This window comes from Arachis duranensis, chromosome 2 (genome assembly GCF_000817695.3).
Source record: "Arachis duranensis cultivar V14167 chromosome 2, aradu.V14167.gnm2.J7QH, whole genome shotgun sequence".
In the NCBI taxonomy this organism is placed as follows: domain Eukaryota; kingdom Viridiplantae; phylum Streptophyta; class Magnoliopsida; order Fabales; family Fabaceae; genus Arachis; species Arachis duranensis.
This window is the reverse complement of record NC_029773.3, coordinates 29111957-29121591: the sequence shown is the minus strand read 5'-3', so window position 1 is coordinate 29121591 and position 9635 is coordinate 29111957.

Genomic DNA, 9635 nt, shown 5'->3' with positions numbered 1-9635 from the left:
ATAGCCAATAGGTAATTAAGTTAAATAATAATAATAATAATGTATATATGCATGAGGGCTTTACCCGTTACAATAATTTGTATGATAGTATCTTTTGTCTTGTGGTAAATTTAACCCTCTCTATATTTTTGGCTGGTTGATATGTCCTTAGATTTTTAAGTCTATTGCGCAACTACTTCACTGCAATTGGCAGAATTTGTATTTTATCTTTGTAGGAGAAAGATTTATAAATTGAGAATACAGATAAAGTGAAAAGTAAAAGCTTACACATTATTTAATTTGTAATTGGAGTCTTATTTTTTTTATTTTATCAACCTTGGTTTTTTTAGAAGAGCTTGATTCAGAAATAGTCTAGTAAGAAGAAGAAAAATCAAATTCTTGCTTGCTCAATCACCAAATGTGTTTTCCAAATTAAAATGCTCTTGTAAATGTAGGCATGACATTGCAAACAAAACTGCACTTTTGTTCTCTGATTTTCGTGTGATTAAAGAAGACTGAGAGTAAACCCTTTGATCCTTGATTTAATTATTTTTTATCAATGTGCTAGCTACCACCCAAAAAAAATGCACCTTCTTGATTTGGCAGACAAATACTCCTAAATAATAGTATGTAGAAAAATGTATACAAAACTTAAAACCAATTGATTGATTGCTTTGAAAGCTATTAATATTGAGACAACCACGGTGAACAGAAAATTCAATCATGTAGTATAGGGTGGGGATCAACAATAATATAATCAACATGAATGCTGGGACATGCATGTATTTAATAAACAAGTAGATAGACACATAAGTTTATGGATGATAAATAATTAAGGGTTACTGGCACACTTATTGAATTATAATGACATAAGCAAGCTTAATGAATTAGACAGTAGTGACTCTAACAATATATTTTTAGATTGCACTACTAGTACTTCAAATATATAATTAAGTGGTTTCTCTGTTCATAATATTTTTAAAAGTTGGAACATTTAAGATGAATGGCAACAACACTAGTGGAGAAAGTTATGAATGTTTGCATATGTTTCTTTACTAGATCATTTACCAGCTTAGTAACATCTTTTCCAGAATCTGTTATGAATGTTTACTTTCCATGGTTTTAATCTCAAGATCTCTCATCAGCTTATCAATATCTTAGTTACCATTGTTCAGTGTTTCCTCTAATTCTCGGAGTTAAATTCTGACTTTCTCTGAACTTAATTTGTTTGCATTGAATCAGGTTCTCTGACGAGCGGGTATATCGGAGCTCTGAAATAATTTACTTGGGGTGTATTCCTGCACCTGCAGCTGTGACAGGTATTATCAATAGAGTAGAACCAAAAAGTCTTGCACAAAGTCTTTTCAGGAATTTATTAAGTATTCATTTTTAATCTAAAGACTTATAAATTAATGGCAAACCACTAGTGATTGACTCATTAGTGAGGTTGTATTTCGAATTGGTCCACTTTACTCCTTTTCTTCTTGATTTGGTACCATTTTTCTGTTTTTTTTACGCTGTATCTATATTATTGTTTCCATGTTTAGTATTTTGCTTTTATTTGGTTGTACTTGTCTATTCAATATCTACTTTCTCTGGTAAGGACCACTTCTATTACTTGGTACTCTATGCTTATGTGGTGAGCCTCCCTGGCGACCTAATAGCCTTTTATATGTTGCTGAATAGCTTCTTCCACTCAATGGTTTTGGACATGTAATGATTGCAGGCCATCAATGCTCACGGACTTTATTGTGTTCCTTTGTATGATACCTTAGGTATGTGCAGACACAGACCTTGTTGAGCATATTTCATGGTGACTCTTTTACTCAACTGCAAGCATATTTTCGTTTTCCAATATGTTTTCACAGGACTTGTGATAAAACTGAAAAATGTGTGGCCTTGTGGGGCTCACGTAACTCTTACATTTGATAAATGAATTCACTAATCCATTTCCAATTTTTTTTGAATAATTTATCTTTGGTGAACAAGAATTATTCAAGGGCCAATTCACACTTGCATTGGGAACTCCTATGGTTATTTAGCAGTTTTTATATTATTTCCAAATAAAATTATCAAGAAATAAGTTAGTTCACGAACTTGTGTTTTTGAAATCTTAACCAATTTATGAATAAAGCTACATTGTGTTTGGAAATTTTGTAATTATTAAGCCTGCACCGAAACCTGTCACACCAAATGTGGTAACTTATCTTTCAAAACAATGACGACATTTGAAATTTAACAGCATGCAGAAAAATTGAAACTCTACATTAAAGAACATCCAATTGTACAGATATTGATAATCAATTACAAGTTGTTTAGGTTCTATATCAGGCTTAAGGTTCAAGGATGGATATATGTGGCATCCTAATACTTTCTCTAATTATAATGACCATTGTTTTTGACACACGGATATGACTTAGGTGCTGTGGCTGTAGAGTTTATTATATGCCATGCAGAGGTATCTGTATCGTTTGTAGAAGAAAAGAAAATACCGGATGTTCGCCTATTAAAATACCTTCTTTTTTTTATTGGTTTACTATTTTTGAAAGATTAGCTACTGTGTACAATACATTGACTTTTATCTATCTATCTTTTTCCTGAAAATGTTTTAGCTATTGAAGACATTTCTAAATACCACAAAGTATCTCAAGAGTAAGAAGTTCCTTTGATTCTATCCATTCCTTCAGATATTTGTACGGAAAAATATATTCATGAAAAAGAAGCAATCACCTCTTTTTCTTTGTGCAGCGCCTGTGAGCTTTGGGAAGGTTACACCTGAACAAAAGCAAGAAGTTGAAAAGTTTGGGTTGGCAATATATTCGTGGGATGAACTTATAACTAAAAGAGCAGACAAGCAGGTCAGTTATTAGTTATCACCCTTGAATGCTAATATCCATATGTCGTTGTCAGTGTTGTAAACTCTGGATCATACTTTGACCTTTTTCCTTCCTTTGTTTTTCCTTTGTCATTAAACTATTAAGATAGTTGTCTGATCATTATTTTAGAGGAGCATACTAACAATTCTTTTGACTTTCTAACAATTTCCAAATAGTCCATGCTCATCTTTACCTCAACCTCTGCTAATTAGAATTTAGGTGAAAATAATTACAACCTCACAAGATGCACAAAATAATGAGTCAATCCTATGTATTCCATACTCAAAATAAGTCTTCATTTCTTTATTGAAAAGGAAGGCAGTAGAGAATGAAGTAGCAGCCGAGAAGACTAAAAGACAGGCGGTGGAGGATGAAGTAGCATCTGAGAAGACCAAAAGACAGGTAGTGGAGGATGAAGCAGCAGTTGGGAAGGTCAGGATGCAGGCAATAGAGAGTGCTTTGTTATGTCTACTTCAAGGGCAAGGTAGGAAGCTGCCATCAGACGTCGCCACATGGATGAGTGCGTTGGAGGGATAGAATAGAAAGTAGATCTTAGGATTGTGGAACCTTTTCTTCTTTCAGATATACACTTTTATTTTGTTGATTATGCAACTCTTAGTAAGGAGTACACTTTGTTGATATTCGGATAATTATATTAATTAAATTAATGGTTTTGCTATTGTCGTTTACCCTGCAATTTATTTTTCGGGATTTTAAATAATTTAAGTTACTAATATTAAGAACGATTTAAAAAAAATGAAAAAAAATGTACATTGAAATAAAAAATAGCGTGGATTGCCAGTGTACAAAATAGTATTTTTGCGGCCATTTGACTGAAAAATAGTGGCGATTGCGTACTAGCCGTTAGAAATTTGAAAAATCAGGTTAGGAGATAGCGGCGGTTTAAAAACCGCCGCTAGTTACATTTCAAAAATCATTGGCCGTTAAACCGCGACGTTTTCAAACCGCCGGTAAATACATTAGTCTTTAAACCGTGGCCATTAAACGGCGGCGGTTTCAAACCGCCAAACATTTCGTGTCGATCACAGATTTCTAGATCGCGGCGGTTTCAAACCGCCGCTAAACATTGCGACGCTAATCTTGGATTTTGTGGCGGTTGTGCCAGCGGTTCCTGAGAAGCGCCGCAAAATCATATAACCACCCCCTAATAGGCGACACTTAACAAACCGCTGGAATTCGTTTCGCGGCGGTCGAAAACTGCCGCAAATCACTCCAGGAACCGCCGCTATTTCCCGGTTCCCTTGTAGTGCATTATAAGCCTAAGCAAAAAACAATAAATGTCCCTTGTTTGGATCTTTGATTAGCTTAGGCTAGTGAGAGTGCTTATCATTCAAGTTTGGGAGAGTTGGGAACATTGGTTGGGATGAAAATGTATTTTTGTATTTTTGTCAAATTTTGGGAATTGGGTACATACTCATGCATTGAATGTAAAACCATATGCATTGATACTTTTGTATATACTTTATGTCAAAAAAAGAAAGAAAAAGAAAAGCAATAAAAATGGGATAAATTGCCCCAAGTAAAGCTCAATAAGAATCAATGCATATGTGTGGTGATCAAAAGAAAATGCATGAGTGTGTGAAAAAGTGAATAATGGGTAGTTAGGATTGTTTACAATTGTCTAGATTGTCATAGGTTAGGTGGAAAGCTTAGGTTAATCAAAGATTCAAATTCTAGTCCACTTAACCATATGTATCCTACCTTGACCCTAGCCCCATTACAACCTATGGAAAGACCTCTTGATATTTGTATTCATGCATGAAATAATTGTTGATTATTAGATGAAAAACAAATCTTGGAAAGCATGGTTAGGGGAGAATTGAGTAAATCAACCCCATACACTTGAGTGCCTAGAGCGGATACACATCCGATGAGGGTTCGATCGCTCAATTACATGTCTCCTCCAACGATCATCTTTTCTTGCAAGTTTGTAAAATCTTTCAATGATTCAATTCAATTGTGGGTTGATTTGATTGCTATTAACTTAGCCCTTGTGCTTGTATATGTATTCTTGGAAATTGAGTTATTTTGACCAAGTAGTTGCATTCATTTTGATAGATTGCATATAGATAGGTTGCATTTAGTTAGTTTGCATTGAATAAATGTTGATACCCTTTGCTTCTTTCTTGATTTTATCATGAGGACATGCTTAGTTTAAGTGTGGGGAGATTTGATAAACCCCGATTTCGTGGTTTATTTTGTACTTAATTTGGGGAATTTTATCACCTTTTCCCACATTTATTTAATAAAATAGCATGATTTTGTAATTCTCCCTTGAATTGTACTTAAGTATAAAAACATGCTTTTTAGGCCCTTAAATTGGCATTTTTGATTCACTTTAATTCCATTCGATGCCTTGATGTGTGTGTTGAGCGATTTCAGGTTTAGAAGGCAAGTATTGGATGGAAGAAATGAGTAGAAAAGCATACAAAGGGGAGAATGCATGAAGAAACAATGATTGGGAATGCATCAAAGGACGCGCGCACGCAGAAGGCCCACACGCGCAAAAGTAAGTTCGCCTAGGGACGCGCACGCGTATATGACGCGTCCGCGCAGATGAAGAAATAGCCAATCGATGCGCACGCGCACATGACGCGCACGCGCCGATGTTCGCACGTGACCCACTTAAAGAGAAAACACTAGGGCGATTTCTGAGTAGCCCAGGCCCAATTCCAACATGTTTCTGAGTGTATTTAATGCAGAATTGAAGCCCAAGCAAAAAAGGGAGCAATTGGTTGTAGCATTAGCATCATGCAGTTTAGTTTTAGAGAGAGAAGCTCCCTCTTCTCTCTAGAATTAGGGTTCTTAGGGTATTTCCATCTTAGATCTAGGTCCAATTTCATGTTTTCATCTTGTTTCTTTTATGATTTCTTGTTCCTACTACTTGATTCTCTTAGTTTTCATGTTAATTTCTCTTTTATGTTCATGGATACTCTTGTTGGAATTGATTTACTTTTAGTGCAATTTAATGTTTGATGTTCTTTTATTATTGATTTGAGTTGTGATCTCATTTTCCTTGCAATTGATAGTTGTTAGATTTTATAATTCTTGCACTTTACTATGCTTTCCTTTTGTACCTATGACGTTAGGATTTTTGCTAGTAAAGAATTTTGTAAAAATATAGTCGCGTTGTGAGTATAGATTCTAAACCAACAGAAAATTCCTTCGTACAAACGTTTTGGTTGTCACAAGTAACAAAACCCAATAAATTTATTAACCGAAGAATTCAAACCTCGGGTCGTCTTCTCAAAGAAATGCAGGGAAGTATGATTTATTATTGGTTATGGAAAAATAGTGTTTGTGGTTTTCAAAGGGTTGAACAAGTAATGTAAAATAACAAGTCGTCAAAATAATAACTAGTAAAGCTCTTGGCAAGGTATGAGAACTGGAAGTCCTATCCCAGTTATCCTTATCAATTATGATGAGAATTGGATTTTTCTCCCACTAAGTCAACCTTTAACTATGAAGGTAAGTTAAGTGGATGAATTAATTTTAATTCCTCAAGTCCTAGTCTTTCCTTGGGAAAGGCCAGAGTTAGTGGAACTCGAATTAATTCTTGAAAAATTCCAATTTTCAGTCAACAATGAGTTTGATAACTCAAGAGTCACCAATTCATCAACCAGAGCCAAAAGGTAGAAAAATCTAAATTATTTATATCATAAATAAAAGAAACAAATCATAGATCTGAAAATACCTCAAATTATATTAACCAAAGAAAATCATAACAAGAATGGTCATTAAATAAATAAAAGAGAAAATAAATAAATAAGAACATTGAACCTGAGATGAAGAAGAAATATTCCTAATTTCTAAAAATCCTAATCCTAATCCTAAGAGAGAGGAGAGAGCCTCTCTCTCTCTAAAAGTACATCTAAATTATGAAAAGTGAATTATAATCTGATCTGAATTATTTCCTTCATTCTTCCACTTTGAAGCCTTTAATCTATGTTTTCTGGGCTTGAAACTGGGCCGGAAACAGCCCAGAATTCACTGGTTATGAAATCTGTCACGCTGATTTTTGCAGATGCGATGCATCCGCATGGAGCACGCGTTCGTGTTGTCTATCTGTATGGCCACTATGGAAAATTATATATCAAATCGAAGCCTTAGACGTTAGCTTTCTAATGAAAGTGGAACCGCATCGTTTGGACCTCTGTAGCTCAAGTTATAGCCGTTTTAGTGCAAGAGGGTCAGGCTGACAGCTTTGCAGTTCCTTCAACTTCTTGTATTCCTTTCACTTTTGCATGCTTCCTTTACATCTTCTAAGCCATTCCTGCCCTGTAATCTCTGAAAACACTTAACACACATATCAAGGTATCGAATGGTAATAAGAGAGGATTAAACATAGCAAAATTAAGACCAAAGAAGCATGTTTTCAATCATAGCATAAAATCAGAAAGGAAAATGTAAAATATGCGAATTCAATGAATAAGTGTGAGACTAGTGGATAAAATCCACTCAATTAAACACAGGATGTACCATGAAATAGTGGTGAATCAAATCTCCCCACACTTAAACATTAGCATGTCCTCATGCTAAGCTCAAGAGAAGCTATAAAGAAGTGAAGAGGAATGATAGAGTGTATACAATGCAACCTATCTATGTGAATGCAACTACATGCAAAATGTTTCTACCTACTTGGTTAAAAGTAAATAAGTTCTCCAAGACAAATATGAATCAAATTCCACTAATTCTAATCATACAGTGAAAACAAGTGAACTTGTAAGAAGATAGCTCATAAAAGCAAGAAACAGAATCAAGTATTGAACCCTCACTGGTAGTGTATATGCACTCTAATCTCTCAAGTGTCTAGGGTCAATCACTCTACTCTTTCCTAGTCATGCTTTCTAAGCTTTGTTCTTCATCTAACCAATCATCAAATATTTAGTATACCAATGCAAACATCATGAGGTCTTTTCAGGGTTGTAATGGGGCTGAGGTAAAGGTAAGGATACATATATAAGGCTAAGTGAGCTAACAAAGTAAATCCTTGATTAGTCTAATATCTCACCTAACATATACATACTTTATACAAAAATGCTTTACCTAGCTACCCAAATTTTTCCACTTTTGTATTACATGCTCATGTATCAAACTTATTTTTGAATTTTGTCCCATGTGCATTGATTCTTTTTATTTTGTATTTGGGGTAATATATATTTTTTTGTATCCCCTTATTTAATTACTTAATAAATTTTTTTATTTTTATTTATTTATTTTTTTATTTTCTTATCAATGAACATGGTAATTTAATTATTTTGATTTCATATGAGCATGCTTCCCAAATTTTCAAATAACTTATTCAATTTAATTCCCTTTTTTCCTATCATCCCATGTTCCCATAAAATTCTCCACACTTAAATTATACACAATATCTATCTTAAGCTAACCAAGGATTCAACTTGGGATTTTTAATTTGTTTTTCTGCTTAAGGCTAGTAATGTGGTTATAAAACAAAAGGGGATTAAAAAGCTCAAGGTGGCTGACAAGGTTGATATAAAAGGGTAGGCTTTATTTGGGATAAGTGAGTTAATAATCAAATATGGCCTCAATCATATGCAAGCATGTAAATACACTAAATAATGGATATATAGAATGGAACAAAGCAAAGATTACAATCATAGAGAAGAAAACACACAAGAATAAAATATTTATGGTTAAATAATGTAACCATGTAAATAAGCTCAAATCTCACAGGTTGTGTGTTCTAGCTTTTAACTATGTTCCAAATACAACTTCCAAACAAATTTTAACATTTAAATTTTGATTTAAATTAGTGAAATTTTTTTTCAAAAATAGGGTCTTAAAAAGAAGGTCTTAAAAAGAAACTCATTACTTTAACCAAGCAGTAGCTAAATGCATAAAATCAAACAAACATGCAATGCAACATGCAAATGCAACAATGAACTACAAATGAAACAATGGTGTTGAAAAGAAGAAAATAGCTAACCCATGGAGATCGGTATCGACCTCCCCACACTTAAAGATTGCACCGTCCTCAGTGCATGCTGAGATGTGCAGGTGGACGGGTTGCTCCAACTGATGCTTTTCTCCAAAGATTGTGTGGTAAACTTGTTCACAGTTCCAGTTAGAAACTCATCTTTTTCCCTCTTGGTTGTCAGCCTGAAAGAAGAGGAAAAAGAAGAAAAAGTAACCCAGAAATAAAAATAGAATATAAATAAAGTCTGGGTGTGTTAATGCCAAATAATGAGAGTCTCAATTACATGGTAGCTACAACATGCAAGTGAAAAAATAATAGAAGCACATGGTATGTGATGAGCGGATACTTTGTACGCTTTTTGGGGGTAATTTCATGTAGATTTTAGCATGTTTCAGTTAATTTTTAGTAGAATATTATTAGTTTTTAGGCAAAAATCATATTTCTGGACTTTACTATGAGTTTGTGTGTTTTTCTGTGATTTCAGGTATTTTCTGGCTGAAATTGAGGGAGCTGAGCAAAAATCTGACTTAGGCTGAAAAAGGACTGCTGATGCTGTTGGATCCTGACCTCCCTGCACTCGAAATGGATTTTCTGGAGCTACAGGAGTTCAATTGGCGCGCTCTCAACGGCGTTGGAAAGTAGACATCCAGGGCTTTCCAGCAATATATAATAGTCCATACTTTGCGCAAGAATAGACGACGTAACTTGGCGTTAAACTCCAAGTTCATGCTGCTGTCTGGAGTTAAACGCCAGAAAAACGTCATTATCCGGAGTTGAACGCCCAAAACACGTCATAACCTGAAGTTTGACGCCAAGAA